Source organism: Myodes glareolus, chromosome 7 (genome assembly GCF_982192425.1).
Source record: "Myodes glareolus chromosome 7, mMyoGla1.1, whole genome shotgun sequence".
Taxonomy (NCBI): Eukaryota; Metazoa; Chordata; class Mammalia; order Rodentia; family Cricetidae; genus Myodes; species Myodes glareolus.
Genome location: NC_142032.1, coordinates 36779390 through 36802661, shown reverse-complemented (window position 1 = coordinate 36802661; position 23272 = coordinate 36779390). Strand labels below are relative to the sequence as shown.

Here is a 23272-nt window from a genome sequence, read left to right as displayed (position 1 = left end):
GCTGCCAGAGGAACAAGACCCTAGAGGACAGGTAAAGCCATGAGCCATGTGGCAAAATAGAGTTGAATAGAAATGGGTTAATTTAGGTTGTAAGAGCTAGTTAGTAATAAGCCTGGGCTATAAGCTGAGCATTCTGTTATTAATATAAGTTTTTGTGTGATTATTTGAAACTGGGCGGTCGGGACAAAAGAAGAGCTATGCCTCCGATTATACCTCACAGCAGACCTGAGGGGATCAGTGAGGTAGTGAATTGTGGACCTCAGGCTCACAGAGAGCATTGTTGAGTGTTGCCGAGGAACTATTGAAGGCACTGATTCCTGGGGTCCTGGGTTGAGGAAAGATAAGGTCTTTTTCTTAAGATAGTCAAATTGGTGCTTGATACAACTTTTCTGAGATCTGTGGTTGTGGGGGAACTGGAACAGGGACTCTAGGGGACTGCAGGCTGAGCAGAAGCTTTGATGGGGCTTCCCAGGTCTGTGGTGTAAGCTGTTTATCGTTGGCAACAGTGTTTCTAGAGAGTCTGCATAAACGCAAGTGATAAACTCTTGGCTCCCCTGCTTACCTGTGGCTGAGCCTGTAGTTGAAGGAGAGAATGATGATCTGTAAGATTTGTTCCTCGAGGGCTGACAGAGGTAGCGTCCCCATTTCAGCCAAATACAGTGTTCAGATGAGGAATCCCAGGAGGGCCCAGTCCATTGCGGGTGGGGCCATCCCTGGGCTGATGATCCTGGATTCTATAAGAAAGCAGGCTGAGCAAGCCATGGAGAGCAAGCCAGTGAGCAGCAGTCCTCTATGGCCTCTGCTTCAGCTCCTGCCTCCAGGTTCCTGCCCTGCTTGAGTTCCTGTCCTGACTTCCTTCAATGATGGACTGTGATATGGAAGTGTAAGACAGATAAACCCTGTCCTTCCCAAGTTGCTTTTGGTCATGGTGTTTTATCATACCAATAGAAACCCTAAGGCAGAGATCAAGTAATATTTATCAAGATCTTTTTAATTGATGTTTAAAGAAAAGAACAGTTCAAATCTTCAGACCTTGGCCAGATTTTCGGGCAGCCACTAAGACTAAGGAGTCCAGCCAAACCAGGTACTTAAAAAGATTTCTACTTCCCACTGGGTGGTGGTGGCACATGTCTTTAATCCCAGAGGCAGAGGCAGGTGGATATATGAATTCGAGGCCAGCCTGGTCTACAGGGTGGGTTCCAGGACAGGCTCCAAAGCTACAGAGAAACCCTGCCTCGAGTAAAAATAAATAAATAAATAAATAAATAAAAAGATTTCTAGTTCCCATCACATTGGCAGACAGTTACATTTCCTGGTTTTGCCAGGAGCCTGGCCTGCCAGTAAAGTTTATAACCTTGATTCTTGTCTTATCCCCTCCCAGTTAGACATTAATTACACACCTGTGCAAAGACCCGGCTGGACGTCGTCTTCTGTGAACTCAGAATTGTTTTCCTCAAGGTTTTCTAAAGGTCAGACAGACTGGTAACTCTTGTCTCCCTGTCCCCCAGAGCAGCTGGGCAGAAGGTTGACACTGGAAAAGGAGTGAGGCAGACGTTATTTTCTGTTTGTTTGTCACGGTTAACTACACGTTCTCTAACAGTAAAATCTGTACCCCTGCCCACTCCTTCAGACCGCTGTTGGACTAATTCCTCTCCTGGTTGTTATGTTGGTTTCAAGAATGAAGTGGTTGCGTCATTTTCCTTAGACAGTGGCTTAAACCAACGTCTTTTATATTACATGACCGCGAGAGCTCTGTTGCAGGGCACTTCTTAGCTTGGGGTCCAAAGTGAACAGACCACCGTACCCACCCTGAGACTTAGTCTAATGGCCGAGAGTAAGCAAGGAAATGACTCTCCTTGCCTGTTTCTGGATCCTTTCCTCTTACTTCCAGTGGGTGGAAGCCAGCCAAAGGGACAAGCTGGCCAACGGGAGGAGGTGGGAGTATAATTAATTCTTCCATCTGGGAATATTGTACATCACATAACAGTCGGGAGGGGTATAATCTTCCAGAGAGGGCAGCAGATGATTGCAAATAATGTAATCTCCCATAATAGAAAACTATATTTAATTCAGAAGGGTTTAATGACCTCTACGGCAATGCTGAAACTGTTTTTAGAATTGATTAAAGTGCAGTCCGGGTTTCATTTTGGAAAGGTTAGGGCTCAGAAATCTGCCTAGATTTGGAAAACAAGGTCCACTCTTAGGACAAGACTAATTAATCTTTCATGAGCTGGAGAGCTGTACCCGCAGCTTGGTAGCTTTCCATTCATTGTTACTAAGAGCCTAGATCTCCATTTTAGCCGAGAAATCATGTTTCCTAGGGCTAGAAATGCAACTCAGTGGCTAACTGACTTAACTTGTGCAAGTCTCTGTTCACTCATCACGCCCTGCCCCCGCCCTGCCCAAGGAAAACCAACCATAATTATATTTGTTATTCTCTTGGCTTTCATGTCTGCATTTTTCACATGCTCCATCTTATGAGTCAAGTAATCTTGCTTAATTACCTATGTTGATATGATTCTGCCATCAGCACTAGCTAGAGGTAGATAGTGCTTGCAAGAGGAAGATAGACAGGGAAGATGGGAGGGGCATCAGTGGGCAAAGTGCTTGCTCCTCCAGCCTGAGAATCTAACTTTGATCCCCAGCACCCACATGAAAGCCAGGTGGGACAGTTGTGCCTGGGCTCCTAGCACTGGGGAGGCAGAGATGGGAGGGTCTCTGGGGCTTGCTGGCTCTCAAGTCTAGCCAAGTGTGTGAGCGCCACATTCAGTATAAGACCCTGTCTCCCCTCTCCCCAACACACAAAAACTAACAAAGTGGAGAGTGACTGAAGAAGGTACCCAACACTGGCCTGGTTTCCACATGCACGCATGCGCATATGCACGTGCACCATCTTAGGCAAAAGCACATGTGACTGTGCATACATGCACACACACACCTTTGGGGGGAGTGCCTCTTGATGAAGATGGCATTTTTTTGGGACCTAGTAAATCTGCCCTACAGGTTTTTTTTGTTTTTTTTTTTTTAAATAAGATTGCTAACAGAACCTCTATCCCCTGTGATTGCTTGGCTTGAGCCGTGGCCAGACCCACCACAGTTTTTGGTTACTGCTGATAGCCAGTAGGCTGTGTCTCCTTCAGTGTTGTATGCAGAGTTCCAAGGACTGCAACAAAACTTCCCAAGCCCTGGAGAGAGAGGATTTGGTTTTGAAGAGTCCTGCTGTCACAGAATTTCTCCAGGATGTCAGGATGGTGGCTGCACATGTCATAATGACCCTGTGGCAAGTCCACGTACAGGGAGACATCTATGGCTAAGAATTTAGTCTTAAAGTGCCCAGCTCCTGGCAGCTTGTCTACAGCAAACACAGGAAAAGCATCAACACTTCCCAGGTTTTCATCTTGCTGCCAAGGCTGAATGGTTGGAGGGCATCAGCTTAGACAAGGGAACGAAGGTGAGAGCGTCATGGAAGCTGTGGAGCCTTGTGTCCGTGCATGGCAAGACCAGAGAGCTCACCACTGCCAATCATGCTGACTCTCATGCTCCAGGCTTGTGTGCATTTTCAGGTGACATCAGGCCCTTCCTCCCTTAGCTTAGAGGGTGCCCCGCCATCCCACCTGCTGGCTACATCCGGTAATCTTTGTGGTCTCACCACAGAGCGATTTAGGGTCTGTATTTTCCTTATCCCTCTCCAAATCTGACTGGATCTCAGTTAAGTTTATGATTATGAAGAAAATCTCAGAAAAAAAGGGAAAAATTGCTGAAACAGTTTTTTTGTTTGTTTTTTATTTATATAGTATCTTGCTGGTAGGCCAGAAGTGGACACCAGATCTCATTATAGGTGGTCGTGAGCCACCATGTGGTTGCTGGGAATTGAACTCAGGACCTCTGGAAGAGCAGTCAGTGCTCTTAACCGCTGAGTCATCTCTCCAGCCCCTGAAACAGTTCTTTACTGGGGCTTTCTACCTTACCATTTTAGAAGTGAGAAATTATATATCCAACGCGGGTGGCTGTCTGATGTCAATGCAGTGCTGGGAACTGAACCCTGGTCTTCTGCATGAGCAGAAGTGAGTGTTCCTTTTGCTCAGCTATCTTTCCAGCTCCTTACTGCTCCGCCATTTGTTGTTAGAACCGATAAATAACTTTAGGGTGGGCGCACGCCTTTAATCCCAGCACTCAGGAGGCAGAGGCAGGCGGTTCTCTTGTGACTTCAAGGCCAGCCTGGTCTACAGAGTGAGTGGTGAGTTCCAGGATGGCCAGGACTGTTAAACAGAGAAACCCTGTCTCAAAAAACCAAACCCCAAACCAAACCAAAACAACAACACAAAACAAACAAACAGGAAAAGAAAACAAAAGGCCAAAACTTAGGGAAGGTATGATATATAAGAACTAAACTCTAATCACCACAGGTGTGTTAGGGAGCTGTGTGTGCCTCAGTTTAGCTGGTTTCTTTCTGCTTTCTCTTCAGTCCTGGCCCTGATTGGTCAGTACTCTGAAACAGCAGTAGGAATATGCTGCTTCTCTGTCTTCTTCCCTTGGGTTGAATGGTGCTCAGACAGGTACTCACATTCTTGTAAACTGCTATGGTCTCCTTCTTTGGTTAGTTGCTTCACAATTATTGCTTCTTGAACCTAAAGCCCTTAATTTCAGACAAAATATCTTTTGAAGTATTTCTTGCCACAGTTCTGTAAAAACCACCTGTTAGTTAAAACGTGAAAGGATTACCTTCTGTGTCTGTGTGCATCGTAGGCGCGGGAGAAATCCTAACAGGTTTTTCATGCGTGGGTAGTGTGGGAGGCGCCCGCAGCTGGAGAGTAAACATTCTCCTGGAACTTGGTTTTCTCCTGAAGTCTTTGGCGGGATCCCTTTGAATCTGGGCAATCATGGGTGCACACAAAAACTGATAGTATTTTGCGTGCTTGAGTTGGGGGTATTGAGGCTAATGACTCTAGTGGGGGCACTGCACTGATTTTAGGCACTGTGACTAACAGGGGACCTGCAGCCCTGGTGACTGTATTTCTCCTAGAACAAGAACTGGGAATTTCAAGTCAACTCTTGCTTTTATTTTTCCCTTCTTCCTAAAACAGGGTTTCTCTGTGTGGCCCTGGCTGTCCTGGAGCTCACTCTATAGACCAGGCTGGCCTCAAACTCACAGAGATCCACCTCAAGTCAACTCTTAGCAAAGTATACACCTAGTATTTTACCGCATTGGATTGTACTCAAAAGATGAGCACTTTTTTTTAAAAATTATGTTCAGCTATAGCTGTTCGACTCTTTACAAACTGTTTTCTGTTTAAGATGCTTTGAATTAAGTTCTGTATGCAAACCCACACATAACCCCAATTCGACCTCTCAAGAATGGGGTTTGGGAAAAAAAAATCAAAGTATTGAAGATTCTGATTTATTTTGTGACCTTAGTCATTTCAGAATTGATTAAAAAAAAATATGACGTTAACGAGGAAGCCCGAGAAATCCTGAACTCTTCAACGAGTTGGCATTGTCTCCAGATTCTGCTCCCAGTGAATGAGGCTGCAAGGTGATGGTTGTGTTCCTGACCCAGAAGTAGGAGTTGGCGGCAGCGCCGGCAGCAGTGACCCAGAAACCGCAGGCTATTCTTAGCCGCTACTTGAAAGGCGGCTGTTATTATCAGGGCAGCACAGATAAATCTATTCCTTGGTTTTCATTGCTGTAAAACAGAAACAACAAACCCCCCCGAAACTGGAATATCAGGTCTGTGGAAAGTTATAGCAATGGATTATTCATGGATGTTCACATACTTCGTTTGTTTGTTTGTTTGTTTATTGAGGCATGATGTCACTGTAACCCTTGCTGGCCTCAGACTTGCTATGTAGCTGAGGGTGACCTAGAACTCCGGATCTGCCTTCTTCAGCCTCCCAAAAGCTACAGTTATCATCAGACACCACCATACATAGTTTATGCAATGAAAGTGGAACTCAGGGCTTTGTGCATCCTAAGCAAGCACTCTTCCCCCCCTGATCCACATCTCTGGCTCATGCTCATCTACTTGGAAAAGACAAGTTCTGCAAAGGCTTTAGGTAAAAACAACGGCTGTCTGCCCCACCTTGCTCACCCCCAGTTCCTTCCCCTTTGAGGAGCTGCTTTCAAATCTCTTTTCCCTCTTCTCGTGTCATCAAACTACAGAATATGCTCTTGTTTGGCTGGCTTAGCCTGATGAAGATGGTAGGTTTTGGTTATTTTCATGTATGTTTGTGTGGCAACTGAGTGTGTGTGTGTGTGTGTGTGTGTGTGTGTGTGTGTAGACCAGCGGTTAACATTGGGTGCCTTTCTTGAGTGCTTTCTACGTTAGTTTTTAGTATGACTGTTTTGTATGCATTTATGTGCACCATCGGTAGCCTGGTGGCCTTGGAGGTCAGAAGAGGGTGTCCGATACCCTGGATTGGGAGCCGTGGTTATATGGTGGTCACCTTGTAGGTGCTGGGAACCGAATGAACCCAGATCTTCTACAAGAACAAGTGCTCTTAACCACTGAGCCATCTCTCTAGTCACAGTCTACTTTACTTTTTGAGTTAGAGTCTCTTGCTGGGGTTACAGTTGTACCACCTCATCTAGCTTTTTAATGTGGGTTCTGGGGGTCCAAGTTCAGTCAGGTCTTCATGCTTGTGTGGCAAACTCTTAATTGACTGAACTATCACCCCAGCCTCTAGAGGGTAGTTTCTTGATACAATGTTCTGGGCTGTCATTTCTTTCTTTTCTTTTTCTTTTTTGTCATTTCTTAATTAAAAGAAAAGAACTTTGGGCACTGTTTATTGAAGTTATTCTGTGGAAGAAAATGAAGTTTGTAACTTTTCGGGTGGCGGAAGAATGGCTCGGTGAGTATTCTTCACCGAACTGTGCAAAGGTGAGGACCTGGGTTCAAATCCCAGAACCTACATAAAAAGCCATGTCTTCCTGAATGTGCCTTAATCCCAGCTTTGGGGAATGGAGACAGGAGGGGTCCTGAGGGCTGGTTGGCCAGTCAAGCAGTCGAAACTCGTCTCCAGGTTTGAAAGGTGAAGAGCTGGAGAAGAAGGTTCCCTGCATCCTGCAGCCCGTGTGCTCACACTGGCATGCACGCCATTGTTCTCGTGTGTGTGCAAAACACACGTGCTCTGGTTTCCCCTCAGAACCTTGAAGCTGTTCACCCTCCAGGACCACCTTTTATTGGGCGGGGATAAAAAAAGTGTGATTTTTCTTTTCATTCTCTTGGTGAATGTTTTAAAACTCTTTGTCCCAAGAATTATGAATGACCCTTTTATTCATTTTCCTGGGAATACAGTAGCCTTTTTAATCTAAAAGCAAAAAAAAAAAAAATTAGTTTCTGGAATATTTATTCTCTCTCACAAAAGCATCCCCCCCCTAGGATCCTCTTCATCAAATCCCTGTTTTCAAATATTAGTCCTGCAAGAGAAATCCTCTGGGCCTTTTTACCATCTTCCTTCTAATTTTTGTCTTGGTTTTAAAAATCTGCTTTTTTTTCTTTCCTTTTCTTCTTCTTTTTTTTTTTTGTTTTTATGTGAATTGCCTCATTGGCAATTGGCAAAATTGACCCGTTTGTTAAATTCAGAAATAATTTTCAAATGACAAATACATGGCTCATAGATAGACGCTCTGAGTGTAGTGAAGAGGCTCCCCTAATCCAGCCTCAGACAGTCTGCTTGTTCGACCACTTAGATTACAGCAGCTCAGGTTTCTTTTTTTAATGAGCACCCCTTATTCTTTTTAATCTGCTTGCCATTAATCTTGCCTCATCCTATGCTGCCGAAGGAGAGCCTTGCATGTGTATTGTCCTGCTCACGTGATGAATGTGGTGCTGCCAGGTGACAGGATTCAGCAATTTGCTCCATTGCTTTCCGCGAAGGCTGGGCTGACCCCTGCCAGTGAGGTGCAGAAGCTGCCGTTTCTCTGGAAGTTTAAATTTTTTATATGAAAAATGGTATCTCAAGTGGTTTTAATTTGAGCTTTGTTTCAGCGGTTGAGTGTCTTCCCATGAGCCCATAATTGCCATTGGTGATTACCTGTCTCTGAACTGTTAGGCCTTCACTCTTGGGCGGTTGGCTATCCGATTGTGTTGCCTTGACTTGTTACTTTGTATCACAGAAAGCATATCCCTTATCTGTGAAAATAATGAGTCATCCTCAGTCTCGCCCTCATCTTTTTTTTTTTTTTTTTTTTTTTTTTTTTTTTTTTTTTTTTTGGTTTTTCGAGACAGGGTTTCTCTGTAGCTTTGGTGCCTGTCCTGGAACTAGCTCTTGTAGACCAGGCTGGCCTCGAACTCACAAAGATCCTCCCGCCTCTGCCTCCCGAGTGCTGGGATTAAAGGCGTGCGCCACCACCGCCCGGCTCGCCCTCATCTTTTATCTTAGATTGCATCATGTTTTTCTTATGGAATTTATCAGCTGCTGATATTTAGTTCTTTAGATTGAGTATCATAAAAAGAAAAACAATCTTTTTTTTTTTGACTTTTTTTTTAGACAAGTTCCTGGCTGGCCTGGAACTTGCTTTGCAGACCAGGATCGCCCCTTTGGTCTGAGCATTGGTAGAGGTAAGGACTCTCTAGTGCCTGGCTGCTCTGCTTCTCTGATCGCTCAGCTTTCACTCTCTTAAGTCTGACTCCAGGTTTTATGAAGACCAATTAGATTTCACACTACACTTTCTTGCTTGCTTTCTTTTTGTGGGGAAGCATGGTATTATAACCCAGATGGAACATAATTATTCACCTTTGCGATGGTTGCCTTACATAGCAGAACATTCGACTTTAGAAGAATGAGTAAAAAAACTAGTTGTAAAGCCAGACCTTTAGATGAATGGAGGAGCTGGGGGCAGCTCTGTCGTTTCAGACGAACTCAGGCTCAGTGCTGACCTGGGACATGGCGGTCTCTCTCAGCTTTAGCTTCCGTTCTAGGAGATGGAAAAGAGACTGCCATGAGCCAAAGACCGATTCAGTCGGAGTCATCTTGGCCCCTGGTAGGCTGAAGCAGTCCGTAAAATGTAGAATCACCGCCACACCACGTGTGAGGAGACCTGTCTTACGACACTAGGGAAAGCGGTTGTTGGGGTGTGTACCTGTATCCGGTGTGCTGTGTAGGGTATTTTAAAGCTTCTCTCTGGGTAATAGTTAGTTTTGAAGACTGACCGAGCTGGGCATTGTGATACAGGTCCGCAATCCCAGGATTTGGGAGGCTGAGGCAGGAGGGTCCCAGGTTTGAGGTCATCCTGGGCTATATGGTAACATTCTGTCTCAACAAAACAAAAGTAAGATAATAAACAAGAACCCAGTAGCTTGATGTGAACACGAATGTGGAGCAATTATGGAGTGGTTTGTAAAATAACTGAGGGATTATGCTAATCTATTTAGGCATATGCTATATTCTCTCTCTGTGTGTGTTTGTATTTAAGGAATCAATAGCATTTTTTTTCTTTTTGCTTGTATGTGTGTAGTATACACGCACATACGTATGTATATTTACTGTATATAGGGGTATGTGTGCTTATATGTATGGAGGCCAGAGGTTGCCATTGTGAATACTCTCTGCCTTACGTATTGAGACGGGGTTTTTGTTTTTTTTCCTAATTTAACCAATTTCCTTTCTTTTTTCCTTTTTTCATTCCTTAGTTCTTTCTTTCTTTCTTTCCTCCCTCCCTCCCTCCCCTCCTTTCTTCCCTCCCTCCCTCCCCTCCCTTCTTCCCTCCCTCCCTCTCTTCCATCCATCCATTCATCCTGTGGTACTGAGGATAGAACCCACGACTCACACATGTTAGCCACTGTCCTCTGAGCTATGTCCTTACCTCTGGTTTTAAGCATTTTAACTGTAGTGCTGCAGTGCTCGGCACAGTCACAGTATTACGCCACCAGCATCAGCATCCTGGCCCCTCACCTCTTCATTTTCCTAAACAGAAGCTGTGTCCCACGACACTCTTTAACTCTCCTTGCCTTCTCCCCACAGGCACTGGTGACATCTGTTCTGCTTCCCTGTGATTGTTTTATTTAGATACAGAATTAATACTTAGGAGTTTTAACTTTCTGTGTAAAGTCTTCACCAAGCTTCTTGGCTCAGGCACTCACTTCCACTGAAGCCAAACCTTGGGTTTTTCGTCTTGCAAGGGGACGAAACTTGCACTATGGAGCATCACACGTCCAGATTTCTGGGGTGTAGATCAAAGGTTTTCTTAGAGTAGCATCTCAATCAGCTCGTCTTTCCTAGTTGTTGGCCGTGGGGTTAAACTGGCCCTTGAGTTATGATCAAGCATGTGTGTGCAGCTGCAGGAGGGAGCAGGGAGGTGGCTGTGTTCGCAGGCAGGGCAGCTTGTAGAAGATAATAGGGCATCTGGCACCACGTCCCTGCCAGTCGGAACAGTTTTGGAACTGGATTTTGTCCTGCAGGGATGGTCCTCTTTGAAGAGGGAGGCCTGCTCAACATTCGCATTGTTTGGAAGTCAGCACCGTGGAGATACTGTGACTTATTGCCATCAGAAGCAGGCCTCGTTGTGTGAAGGTTTCTTATGTAGGAACAAAGGTTGTTAGAAAGAGAGAGAGAGAGAGAGAGAGAGAGAGAGAGAGAGAGAGAGAGAGAGAAAGGTTGTGATAATCATTTATTTTGCCGGTAAAATTTGCTGAGCTCCAAGGGCAGTTTGGAGGAGTCATAGCTGAATTGCACATCTGTTGAGTGTCTCATAGGAGCTAATCCTGAACTAAGGCACGTGAGTTTGGCTCAGGCTTTAGAGCTGCTAGCTTGTGACTTCAGGCTAACCTGTTTAAACTTAAGTTTCCTCATCTGACGTAGAAAGTGCCACCCTTTGTAAGGTCAGATAATACATGTGCAGCACACTGAAGGCCATGACACAGTCTAAAGACTTCTAGAGGAGACCTCTTCCGCCCCTGGACAGGAGCAATGAAGTGGAAAATTATTTTTTAAATACAAACTATACATCTATAAGGACACGTGTACACATGATACAGGTGTGTGTGTATGTGTGTGTGTGTGTGTAAATCCTGGCATTCAGGGATTCAGATTGTCTCTGTTGAAGGTGGCCCTGATAAATAAGAAGCGAAGGACTCCAGAGGCCCCAGCTGGAGTGGGCAGGATGGATACAAAGCTATGGAAAAGCCCGGGATTTTGAACTGTTCCTACATGTTACTGCTTTCTTTTGAGCCTGAGATTGGAATTTGCTTTCCTTAGCTAGCTCGGTTCGTTATATAACTGTGAGTCAAGCCGCCCCTTTCTCATGTTTATGAAAAGCAAAACAAAATCATTTCGGTTTGGGAGGATCTGGACGCTTACCAACCGCCACGCCCAGATTCCTGGGCCTGGGTGAGATAAGGAGGACTTCACTCAGCACCTCTCCCTTCTTGGCTCCCTTCTGCACCAGGCCTATTCGAGATTTGCAACATGGGGGTCAGGGACAGCAGTGGGCAGGGACCAGAGCCAGGCACCCCATCTATCGCCCCGGAGTTTTGCTGCCCATCTTGCCCCACTTGGAAAGGGCATTGAGCAGTAAAACATTGTGGGAGTGTGAAGAATGAGCCCTTAGACCAGGCTGACTTGGGGAAATTCAGAAAATGTAATGCAGAAATGTAGGTTCTTGTAGCATCTATGGCTTCAACAATGGGGCTCTTGGGAGAATGTCTGAAGCCTGTTCTGTTTGGAAAGCCATGACCACAAAAGTCTGTGTCCAGGACTCCTGGCTGAGAGCCTTGAGCAACTGTGAGCAGTAAGGTAGAAGGCAGGAGGTCTCAAGCAGGAGCTGAATGAATGGAGGAGGGAAGGCTGGCTCTAGAGAAACTGCAGACTAACGTGCCTGATTTTAGCCTTCTCTACTTGGCTTTTTAATAAAAATGATGTTTTGTGTATTAATTTGTGTGGGGGTGGACACCCACATGAGCCTGCTCTGCGCTGCACGCTTGGATGTCAGAGGACGGAGTGTGGGAGCCAGGCCTCTTCCTGTCACCGTGCAGGTCCCAGAGAGGGACCGGAGGTCAGAGGTTTGGTGGCCAGTGCCTTCACCAGCTGAGCCATCTCACCGGCTCAGTGCTTGGCTTTGTGGGAAGAATCCCGAGGGTGATTTCCCCTTGGTTATGCAGTAGCTCCCGGATGACATAATGCTGGGGAATTATGAGCTATTGTTCTAGTCAAGGGCATGGATGCAAACAGGCAAAAAAAAAAAAAAAAAAAAAAAAAAAAAGACCACGCGCTTTGAGTATTTTTCTTCTTCCTGTGATGCCTTCTTCAGAAATCTTATGAAAAGCATAAAAATGAGAACTTTTAATTACATTAGGAGGGGAAAACTGTCATTCTTCTTACAGAGAACGTTCCATATGTTTCTATAAAATCCCTCGCCTTGCCCATGAATGGTTGCTTTTCGCCGGTGTTTCATGTTATAATTACACGGGTGGAGACTGGTGGAGGCTGAGGTGGGTAGCCAGGCTTTGATAATGAAGACTGATGTCTTTCTCTGAGGCCACCCCAGCACCCCTTTCTGCTGGCCAGACAACCGTGGGACCCAGCACATCACTTCCTGTCCAACTTGGCACTGAACGCGGTGCAGTGCCTCTGCCTAGTGTTCTGGCTGCATTTGGCAGTCACAGTCACTCTGAGAGACAACTTAGCCTCCCCCTTTGCTTTCCACAGCCTTGGGCAGCTTCCCCAGACTTTAGTACCTCTGGCCCTGCATTTTGGAATAATCCCATCGATCCCCTAGGCCTTGCCTTTGGTTAGCACTGACTTTCTGAATAAACTCCATTTGCCTGGTTCCCTTCTCCTTGCCAGATCCCCACGTCTTTACTAGAAAAAAAAAAAAATCATATCACCTTCTTTCCTGAGGGAGCAATGAAGACAGAGACTCATCAATCATTTTCTTCTCCAAGCAGAAAACAACTCAAATACCTGTTCTAGTGTTCGCTCTGGTAAGCCCTGTAATGGAGAGTTTTTTCCGTGTGGGACCCTGATTGCTGGGTTGCTGTGTGAGCCTTGGCCCAATGACTAGGATATAAAGATGTTTTAAGAGGCCTGGCCTGGTGACCCACGCCTTTAATCCCAGAACTCAGGAGGCAGAATCAGGTGGCTCTCTGTGAGTTTGAGGCCACAGCCGGGGCTGTTACACAGAGTAATCCTGTCTTGAAAGTCAAAACAATAACAACAACAAAATGTTCTAAGGAGAACCACCTGCTGCAGCTTGAGTGAGCAAGATCACGAGATCACGAGGACCTGACCCCTCGCCTGGAGGGGCCCGATCACCTCCCCAGGGCACAGAGGCAGCAAATGGAGTGGTATTTGTGTTATTTTCTGACCCTGTGATCTGAGTATTCTTGAAGGTGATATGTGCTGTTTACCGGGTTTCCCTCTGAGCCCTCACAGTTAACGCTCACATTTCTATTAACAGGTCCCTTCAAGACATTCTGTAAATTTCTAGTATGTTCCCCTGAGTTCTCACAGGCTCCACACAGCAGGTAATTCCATAGCCTCTCCCATGGTGTTTAACCTTTCAGGTTAGCATCACCATTGCCAGGTCCCCTTGTCTGCTTTCCTTTCCCTCTCTGCTGTAGTAGAAGGTACAGATCTAATGCTGAGAACACAAATTCTACTATTACCGTATATGGGCCAGAAGTTCAACATGGATCTCTTTAGAGCCATGTTTTTTAACCTGTGAGTTGCAACTCCTTCTGGGGTCGAATGACCCTTTCACAGGGGTCACCTAAGACCATCAGAAAACACAGATATTTACATTATGATTCGTAACAGTAGCAAAATTACAGTTATAAAGTAGCAACAAAAATAATTTTGTGGTTGGGGGGGCGGTCACCACAATGTGAGGAACTATATTAAGGGGTCTCAGCATTACTAAGGATGAGAACCACTGCTCTAGAGTAAAATCTATAGGCTGGCAGGGCTGGCTTGCTCTGAAGGCTCCAGAAGAGAAGCCTGTCTAGTTCCTTTTCTATCATTGTGCTAAGACATCATGACCAAGGCAACTTGTAGGAGAAAGAATCTACTGGGGCTCACAGTTCCAGAGAGTTAGACTCCAAGATCATCATGATGGGGAACATGGCGGTAGGCAGACATGGCACTGGAGGAGTAGCTGAGACCTTACATTATGGTGGGGAGCAAGGCAGCAGGCAGCCATGGTGTTGGAGGAGTAGCTGGGAGCTCACATCATGATGGGGAACATGGCAGCAGCCATGGTGCTAGAGCCGTAGCTGAGATCGTACCTCTTGAGACACAACCAGGAGGTAGAGAGCTAACTGGAAATGGCATGGGCTTTTGGAAGGACCACCTCCAGTGACACACTTCCTCTGGCTTTGCCATACCTCCTAACCCTTCCCAAATGGTTCCACCAAGCATTCAAGTACGTGAATCTGTGGGGGCCATTCTCATTCAACCCACCACAGAACCCCTTTCTCCTGATCTTGGCTTAGGGAGTCAGTATGCATTCCCTGGCTTGTGACTGCTCCCCCTCTCCATTTTCAAGGAGTGAGCCCCATTTACATTTTAAGTTTCCTTGGCATTTCTTTCAACTTTTTAGGATTTATGATTAGACTGGCCCCATTTGGGTAATCTAGTATATGGTTCCTATGTCACCTTCCCTGGTCAGCAGAATCACCTTTGTTGTGTTCACAGGTTTGGGAATTTGTAACTGGAGGCTTCTCTCCTGCCCTCCAGTTCCTGAATAACAACTCTGAGGCTTAATATTAATTAAAAACTGATTACTCAGGCTTATTACTAGCTAGCTCTCACAACTTAAATTAATCCATGATTTTTATCTATGCTTAGCCACGTAGTTGGTACCTTTTCTCAGTGAGGCACTCTCATCTGGCTTCCTCTGTGTCTGACTGGTGACTGTGTCTCTGTCTTTCCTCTTCCCAGAATTCTCGTCTGGTCGCCCTGTCTATACTTCCTGCCTGGCAACTGGCCATCCATGTTTTATTAAACCAGTATGAGTAGCAAATCTTTACTGTGTACGAGGGCATGCTTCCACAGCAGGAATTAGGAACAAAGCAGTTCCGAGAGAGATATGGTTTCCTGCCTGCCATGCAAGGCTGCGTGTGAATCTGTACTGCAATCAGCCGCCTGGTCTGTGTTTTCAGATATCACTTGCATAGTGGAGCTATGAGTGTTTTCTCGAGGGTACATCTTTCACCCTGGGCTGAGAACATGCACCTTGCAGGGCAGGGATATGATCAGTAGTTCTCAACCTGTGGGTCATGACCCCTTTGGGATCAAAAGATGCTCACAGGGGTCACTTAAGACAGTCAGAAAACACAGATGCATTATGAGTCATAACAGCAGTAAAATTAAGTTATGAAGTAGCAACAAAAATATTTGTATGGCTGGAGGGTCACCACAACGTGAGGAACTGTATTCAAGGGTTACAGCACTGGGAAGGTTGAGAACCACTGTATTAGATGAACTGAGGAGTAGGAATTCCTCTGAGCCCACCTCCCACGCCCCTTGTCTTCGTGACTGGGGTGAGAAAGGGACACAAAGGGACCACTGGAGCTGTGACTGTTCTCCTTATTGTGAACTGAAGAAAGAAGCCTCCCATCCAGAAGACACCTGTTCCTAACCGACACAGGAGCGCTGGGTTAGAACACTGAGGTGCCTCCGAAGGGCTCGCCTTTGAAGGCAAAGCTAAGCTGCATTGTTGTTTGATCCTGAGTTCTTTGTTGGAAACTTGGACTTCTCTGTGGCATTTGGCATGTTACTGAGCAGGGTTCCTTTGTGGGGAGGGGGCAGAAGCCCCCTCTCAAGACACCTGGAATTTGATGCCCGCTCCCGTCTGACAGCTGGCTAGCCTGTCGGGCCCTTACAAGCTAGGTCTCGTCTGAGGAAATAGTGTGCAAGAAGATCAAAGCTTGGATGGGTTAGATTCACTTTTCAGTAAACTTCTCCTTTAGGAGAATGTACCCACCATCTCCAAGTGCTCTCAGGTCCTTGGTAAACAAGGCATTCTTGAGTCTCTTTGTTTTGTTTTGTTTTGTTTTAAGATCGTTAAGTCTGCATTTGATTGATGCGTGCCTCAGTATGTTAGCTGGGAACTTTGAAAACTTGAACCAGCCTATGTAAGAAGAAGCCCTGCAGTAAGTAAATCACCTGAGATGATCTTGCAAGGTGATTGCAGTGCCCGCTGTTCTCAGAGCTGTGGTTCTCAGCAGGTTGGGGATGGAGAGTGAGAATTCTCCGTGGGCATTCAGCAATGCAGAGACTTTTCTGGTCCTTAGGACTTGGGAGGCACCACCGGCATGTATAGAACATAGGTAGAGACCCTATGAGTCCCCCGTGATGCCCATGACAGCCCCACACGTCCCTCATGATGCCCACAACAGTGCCACAACTGAGAATTACATAGCTCAGAATATCTACAAGACCTGAGGTTTTTGAGGGGAGACAGTTTTCTGATGTTTACTTACTGGGTATTTCTCTTTTTCTCCCCTCCCCTTCACTTATTCTACCCCTCTTCTTAATCCCTCCCCTTCTCTTCCCTCCCCTCTTTCTTTCTCCCTCCCTCCCTTCATTGTGAGACAGGGTGTCTTAATTATTTTTCTATTGCTGTGCTAAGACACTCTGACCAAGGCAGTTTATAGACACAGAGTGTCTTGGGGCTTTACGGTTTCAGAGAGTTCTGACTGTCACAGTGAGGAGCATGGTGGCAGGCAGGCAGGCATGATGCTGTAGCAGTAGCCAAGAGCTTACTTAGATTTTGAGACACAAACCAGAGACAGAGAGCTAACTGGAAATGGTGTGGGCTCACCCTCACTGACACACCCCCTTCAATCATGCCATCCCCCTGGTCTTTCCCAAACAGTTACACCAAGTGAGCTTCAAGCTTTCGAATATATGGGTCTCTAGAGGCCATTCTCATTGAAATCTCCGCAGTCTGTTATTATTGTAACCCCAGATAGCCGGAATTTACTGCGTAGATCAGGCTGGCCTCAAATTCACAGAGCTCCTCCCGGTATCTGCCTCCTGAGTGCTGGGATTAAAGGCATGCACCACCACACCTGGCTGATTTCTTAATCCTACGACTGTATTGAGTTTCTTTGGTGATAGTGATCCACCACCGTTTGGTTTCTCAATAAATGAAACAACTTACCCTGGGCTCACATCACATACTTCTTTGCAGTTGCCTGTGACCCACACCCTGGTCAAGGTCTTCATCGTTTTGTCTTGGATCTGAGTTACTCAAGGCAGCGGTGAGGAGCAAAGGGCAGTCATGGCAGAGTCAGCTGGGGGAAAGATGGGAAGAACATTAAGGGAAGGGGCTTGCTCTGAGCCCCTGCTCCTGATGCATCAAAAGAGCTGAGCATAGCGGCGACTTAGGGTGCCGGTGGGTATTTGAGACAGATGCTGCTTCAGAGTGCGCAGTAGGACAGAGACTTGCGAATGTCCACGTTCCTTTCCTAGGCAGCTTGTACAGGGCACCCAAAAGCCACATTTTATACTTTAAAGCTTCCAGAAAGAAGCCTGACGGGCTGGAGAGATGGCTCAGAGGTTAAGAGCATTGCCTGCTCTTCCATAAGTCCTGAGTTCAATTCCCAGCAACCACATGGTGGCTGGCTCACAACCATCTGTAATGAGGTCTCGTGCCCTCTTCTGGCCTCCAGGCATACATGCAGACAGAATATTGCATACATAATAGATAAATAAATAAATATTTTAAAAAAAAAAGAAGCCTGACACATTCTGGGCTTGTTCTTGACTCTCCCTGGAAAGAGAAGGGAATTCAGAGCTCTTCGGTGAAGGTTACGTGGTGATGGACAAAGCAATCCCAAGTGCCTCAGAAGCATGTGGGCCTTGGGCCAGAGCTATTTTTAACGATGAGTTGACAGGAGCTAGTTCAAGTTGTAACACTCCTGACTTAATTACAGAGCCCAACGGCTCCTTCACACAGGTGGCTTTCAGCATTTCCTAGATTTGAGGAAAGCTAGGAGGCCCATCCCCCTCCCTCCCCTCTTTTTTGCCCTTCCCCGCCTCCCCTGCCAGTGGTTAACCCTAGGACCTCTTACCTGATGGGCAAATACTCTCCTGCTGAATGTCATCTCCACACCCCTCTTTTTAAAGGCTGGACTTCTAGGACTTCCCTTAGTTACCCAGACCAACTTCACGCTTGTGATCCTCCTGTCTCCCCCCCCCCCCAGTTACAAGGGTCATAGACTGGTACCCTAGGCCCAGCAGATTGTTTGAAAACTGACTTAGCAGCATATGAGGCAGCTTTGTGTTTGAATCCCATTGCTAATGTGATTGGACCCTCACCGCTGTAGTTGGTAAAACAGTCATAGTCCCATAAATGGTTATTTAATGAGTCTGATTAAGGTATGTTTATATGACCTCTGGCATAGTAAATATGTAAAATAAAGTAATGCTAATAAGCCATATTGGTTGAGAAATGCCCAGTTTTAAAGTACCTTGTTCATTTTCTTTTCCTCTAGATTGTTTTATTTGGAGTATTTTGTGGTTTTATGCAAACTTTAAGGGTTTTGCTATTTTTGTTACTTATTTCTGTTTCTTTGAAAAGTGTCACTGGCTCTTTTTTAAAAAAAAATTTTTTTTTTGATACGGAATTTCTCTGTGTAGCCCTGGCTATCCTGTAACTCTCTCTATAAATCAGGCTGGCCTCAAACTGAGAAATCCACCTGCCTCCACTCCCCAGTTCTAGGATTAAAAGTGTGCACTACTATACTTGGCTATGTCCCTGGCATTTTGATAGGGATTGTGTTGAATCTATAGGTTGCTTAGATATTATTGTCATTTTAGCTGTATTCTGATCCATCCATACACGTATCTTTCTATTCATTTGTATCCTTTTTAATGTTTTTTTATAAATATTTTGTGCCATTCTGCCTATAGATCTCTTCTTGCTTTCATTTGTTCCTGAAGGTTTTATTCCCCCTTCTTTCTTTTTTGTTTTTGAGACAAGGTTTCTCTGTGTAGCCCTGGCTGCCCCAGAACTTTGTACTTACCAGGCTGGCCTCGAACTCAGAACTCAGAGATATACTTGTCTCTGTTTCCCCAGAGCTAGTACTGAAGGAATACACCACCACTGCTTGGCATTCCTAAGTTCTTTATTCTTTTCTGATGGTATTATACATGAGGTAATTTTCTTAATTTCTGTTTTGGATAGTTCATAATGTATCCCGTGCCGATTTTACAACATGGAACACTCTTGTGTGACAGTATTCCTTGAGAGACAAGAACAAACATCTACTGCCAGATAGGAAACTAATTAATGACAGACCAGAGTAAGGATACCGCCAAAGTCCAGCTTGGTGAGCCAGTGAGCTTATTGGGGTATCCACAGGAACAGATAGAGCTGAAAAACAGTTGCACCACCAAAGCCCACCAGAGCATGCCTGGCAGATCAGCAAAGCTGGAAACCTGGGGCACACTGTACAACCTGCAGGCAGCTCAGAAGGGTGGAGAGTGTCCTTTCTATGTGGTTCAGTTGGTCTCAGCTTCCTTTAGTCAGCTCAGCTGATGGCTTTGTTGGTTTGAGCCTCTTTTAGGCAACTTAGCTCGTTTGAGAATGTCTCTCAACAGTTGTTATTGCTTATATATTTGGGGGAGGGAGGGGACTAGTGAATCTGGTCAGCTTCAGAGACTTCCTGAAGTCTTTGAATTATTTCCTGACCTTGATCACTTATCTACAACATGATCGTGATGTGTATAGTCAACTTTTAAGTGTGCTCTTCTGGCCTGGAATGGTGTGTATGTGTGTGTGCCTGCACATAGTGCTGACTGTGGCGTCAGTTTTCACCCTCTACTTTGTGGATCCCAGGGATTGCACTCGGGCTTGTCAAGCTGGGTGGAAAGCGCCCACCTGCCTTGGTATATTCCTTGAGGGCAGTCCTGTGTCTTGTGTACTTAGATTCGGCTATGACTCTGGTACAGAGAGGGTATCCTATAGACTTGTACTTTCTATGTTCATTGGCAGTAATGAGTCACAGCAGATTTGAGGTCAGCAGTTCATGAAGAGACAAGCCAGTGTGTGCAGAATAAGTGAGATTGAGACTAGTTTATAGCTAATAGAAACGGAGTTTGTGTACTTGGGGGAAAAGGCCAGTATGCGGAGTCAGTGTTCTGATGGGAGAAGCTCAACCCTGTATAGACACCTAACTGTGGGAACAATCCAGAGAGAAAGTCAGAGAGGAAACGTGCTGGGGAAGGTGGAGCTAATCTGGTGGGCATAGGTCCATGCTCCGTGGAGCATGCTCTGATCCGACCAGGGAGAACTAAGTTTGAGACTTCACACTGGGGAGTAGAGTTGGGTGTGCATATAGGGCGTGGGTCTAGATCATCGAGGCAGTTCTGGAAGGTGATGGGAAATCATGACGAGTTTTGGTTTGGTGCATGATGTGGCAGAAAGTAGCGGGTCAGAGGAAATGTCTCCAGTGTGAGTCTGTGAGAAAGGACTGAGGACAGAGCCCCAGGATTATAACCGGTGAGTGCGAAGCTAGCCCTGACTCAGGCTTAGCTGGAGAACACACTGGAGCGTTGGAATGGGAAGGGAAGAGTCAAGGCCAGTGCTGGCTCAGGTTTCTTGAGAGCACTCTGCTGCTCAGTAAGAGAAATCCTGGGACGTTGGTGGGGGACAATGAGGTCATTTATGGACAGATTTGGGGAGGCTAGGGGGGACCTGCCAATTGGAAAGGAGAAGGAATTGAGCTCTATGGCTCCTTACACAGATGATGGCAGTGACCACCTGGTTAGGGCAGAGGAACAAGAGAAAGCTGAGGCGAAAGCCCAAACAACAGCCTGCAAATGAAGCGGAGGCTGAGAGCAGAGAGGGCAGAGCAAGCTGAGAGGTGCCTTTCCAGGAGGGAGCAGTTGCTTGGGTCAGATTCTGCAGAGCAGTGAGAATTAAGTCATTGCTGCTGGATTTGGCAACAAGAACCATTGCAGTAACTGGGTGATTACCTGCTGGTTGGTCCCCCAAATGGAGAGGCAGGAGCACTATGCAAACACAGTACTTTCTCTGACCTAGAGGGTGCCTGGTGTGGACCAGGGGAAATGTGTCCTTTCGTATAGACAGTTTTGGGTGCATAGCTTGGTGAGTGGACACCATGGATGGAACTTCCTCTCCTATATGCCACCATAGCAGGGTGCTCTTGTTCAGTTTGCAAACTGCTCCTCTTAAACACACAACAGTACACAAAATCAGGACACTAAATCCTTATCTTGCCCCAAACAGCATTTGTGCAAAGGTCTAGTGAGGTAATGAGGAACCTCTTAAGATTTGGTTGTGAGCTGTCAGTGGTGGTGCTTCAATCCCAGTGCTCGGGGCAGAGGCGGGCAGATCTTTAAATTCAAGGTCAGCCTAGTCTACTGAGTTCCAGGACAGCCAGTGCTAATCTGTGAAACCCTGTCTCCTAAAACCAAAAAAAAAAAAAAAAAAAAAAAGACAAGAAGTCTGGAGGCATCCCTGAGAACAGTGGCCCAAATCTTTTTGGACTGTGGCAGTTGTCTCCATGCCAACCCCCCAACCCCACCTGTGCTGTAGTGTTCCCAACCTCTGTGTCTCTTGGTCATCAGGTTCCTCACTGCTGAGTCTCCCATAGCCTTCCACACCCACGTGCACAAAATGGAAGGTAATCTCTGGGTCTGCATTCCTCTCTCCAGGCCCTTTGTCCGACATTTGCATTTTAATAACATAGGTCAGCAACTTCTATTTTGGCAACTCAGAAACGTTGCTTTGGCTAATCAAGAGCAGCCCATAATTCACTGAGAGGTTGACAAGGCCTTAGTGTGTGGCCCCTTCACGGCTAGTCAGCTCCCCTCGACTGCCAGTCTTGGAAAGCAACAGGGAATATTCTTGGACTTCCAAGCAGCCTTACTTCTGGCTCTGAGAACTGGATCTAACTGGTTCTCACCAGATAGACTAGCAGCAGCTTTCCTTGCATTTTGGGAGCAAATCAAGTCATTATCTCAACAATGTCAAAACTGTGTTCCCAGCTCTGTTGTGTTTGAAACATTTGGGGCTGATAGGGAGGAGAAGAATTAATTAGCGACTCTCTCTAGCCCGGTGTCCTTTTTCAGCCTTCTCAAATGGCAGTCCAAACCCCTGGCTGCACATTTGAAGATACTGTTCCATTTGATACAAACGGTTGATAGTTAAATTTTGTGAGCTCCTCCAACCCGAGGCGAACAGTGTCTTGGTTCCAATGGTCAAGCAAATACGTTGCCACTCTCTGTCAATGGGGAAGGATTTGGATTTGCAGTACTTATTTGGAAAGTCCTGGGTGAGTATGCTGGGTGCTGCGAGGAGTGTTTTTTTAGTGCAACAATGTTTAAATCTAAGCTCCTTGAAAGAAAGTAAACAAGTTTAAATGTTACCGTTTGGCAAAGTATACAAGATAGATTGTGTGTGTTGGGGAACAGTGTGTTTAATTTAAAACCCGTGCTAGAGTGCTGATTAAAATGAACTACTGACCATATTGGCTGTGAATTAGGCATTGGTAGTAGGTCCGATCCTTCTAATTACTGTCTGTAGAAGTGTATTATAGGTCTTTTTCTATTAAATTGTTTTCTCTATAGTTTAAAAGTAGGACTGATGCTAGTGTTCCCTTCCCGAGTGGCGAACACCAATAAACAATGACAGCCTTGGTCCATAACTCCACGACACCCCGTACAGCGTTCACCTATTTGTAGTGAATCAGCTCCTATGGTGGAGGGGAAACGTGGTGGAGAGCAGGTTTGGGGCAGGATATTGATGCAGAGTCAAATTTGCAGCAATGGCTGGTCGTGTTAAAATTCTGGAAGGCAGCTAATTGCACTTAGGAGGAATAACTTGCCAATAGATCTAGTGTATAGCAAGTGAAACATAGCCAGCGACAATGCAGTGTGTTCTTAAAAAGTTAAGCGGATGGTATGTGCCGGCACCACAAATAGGACCGCTATACGAGGTCAGCCGCTTGCTAATTAGATGGATGTGACTATGCATGTACATTTAGCCAAAGTTAGACACTTGGTTATCTGTCGGTGTAAGCAAACAAAAAGCACCCAGCTTGTGCATGTGTCCATTTAGTCAGCACTGTGAATAAATATCTCTCTATCTCCACCCCCTTCCTCATTTCCATAATGTGAAATTTGTATCTGTGCTAGAATATGGGTTTTTTTTTTTGGCATTTAAGAGAACTATTTATCATGCTTTTTAATTTGACTAAATCTCCTTACATGTATTTAAAAACCCTGTATAATTATAATGTTATGGACACAAATGATATCAGTAGTCATTGTCAGCTATATTATGAACAGCTAGTGAAATA

At 45.7% G+C, this 23272-nt stretch overlaps 1 protein-coding gene across 3 annotated transcripts in view; it reads left to right on the top strand.

The window, feature by feature from the left end:
* Kank1 (KN motif and ankyrin repeat domains 1) overlaps positions 1–23272 on the top strand; it is a 197774-nt gene that overhangs the window by 11332 nt on the left and 163170 nt on the right. Inside the window, exon 1 of one of the 3 annotated variants that reach the window (XM_085693733.2) lies at positions 22094–22246. The exons of the other annotated variants lie outside the window; for them this stretch is intronic. The gene's annotated coding sequence lies outside the window, so the exon portion shown is untranslated. Of the gene's footprint in view, positions 1–22093; positions 22247–23272 lie in introns of those variants that run through there. 3 annotated transcript variants of the gene reach the window in all.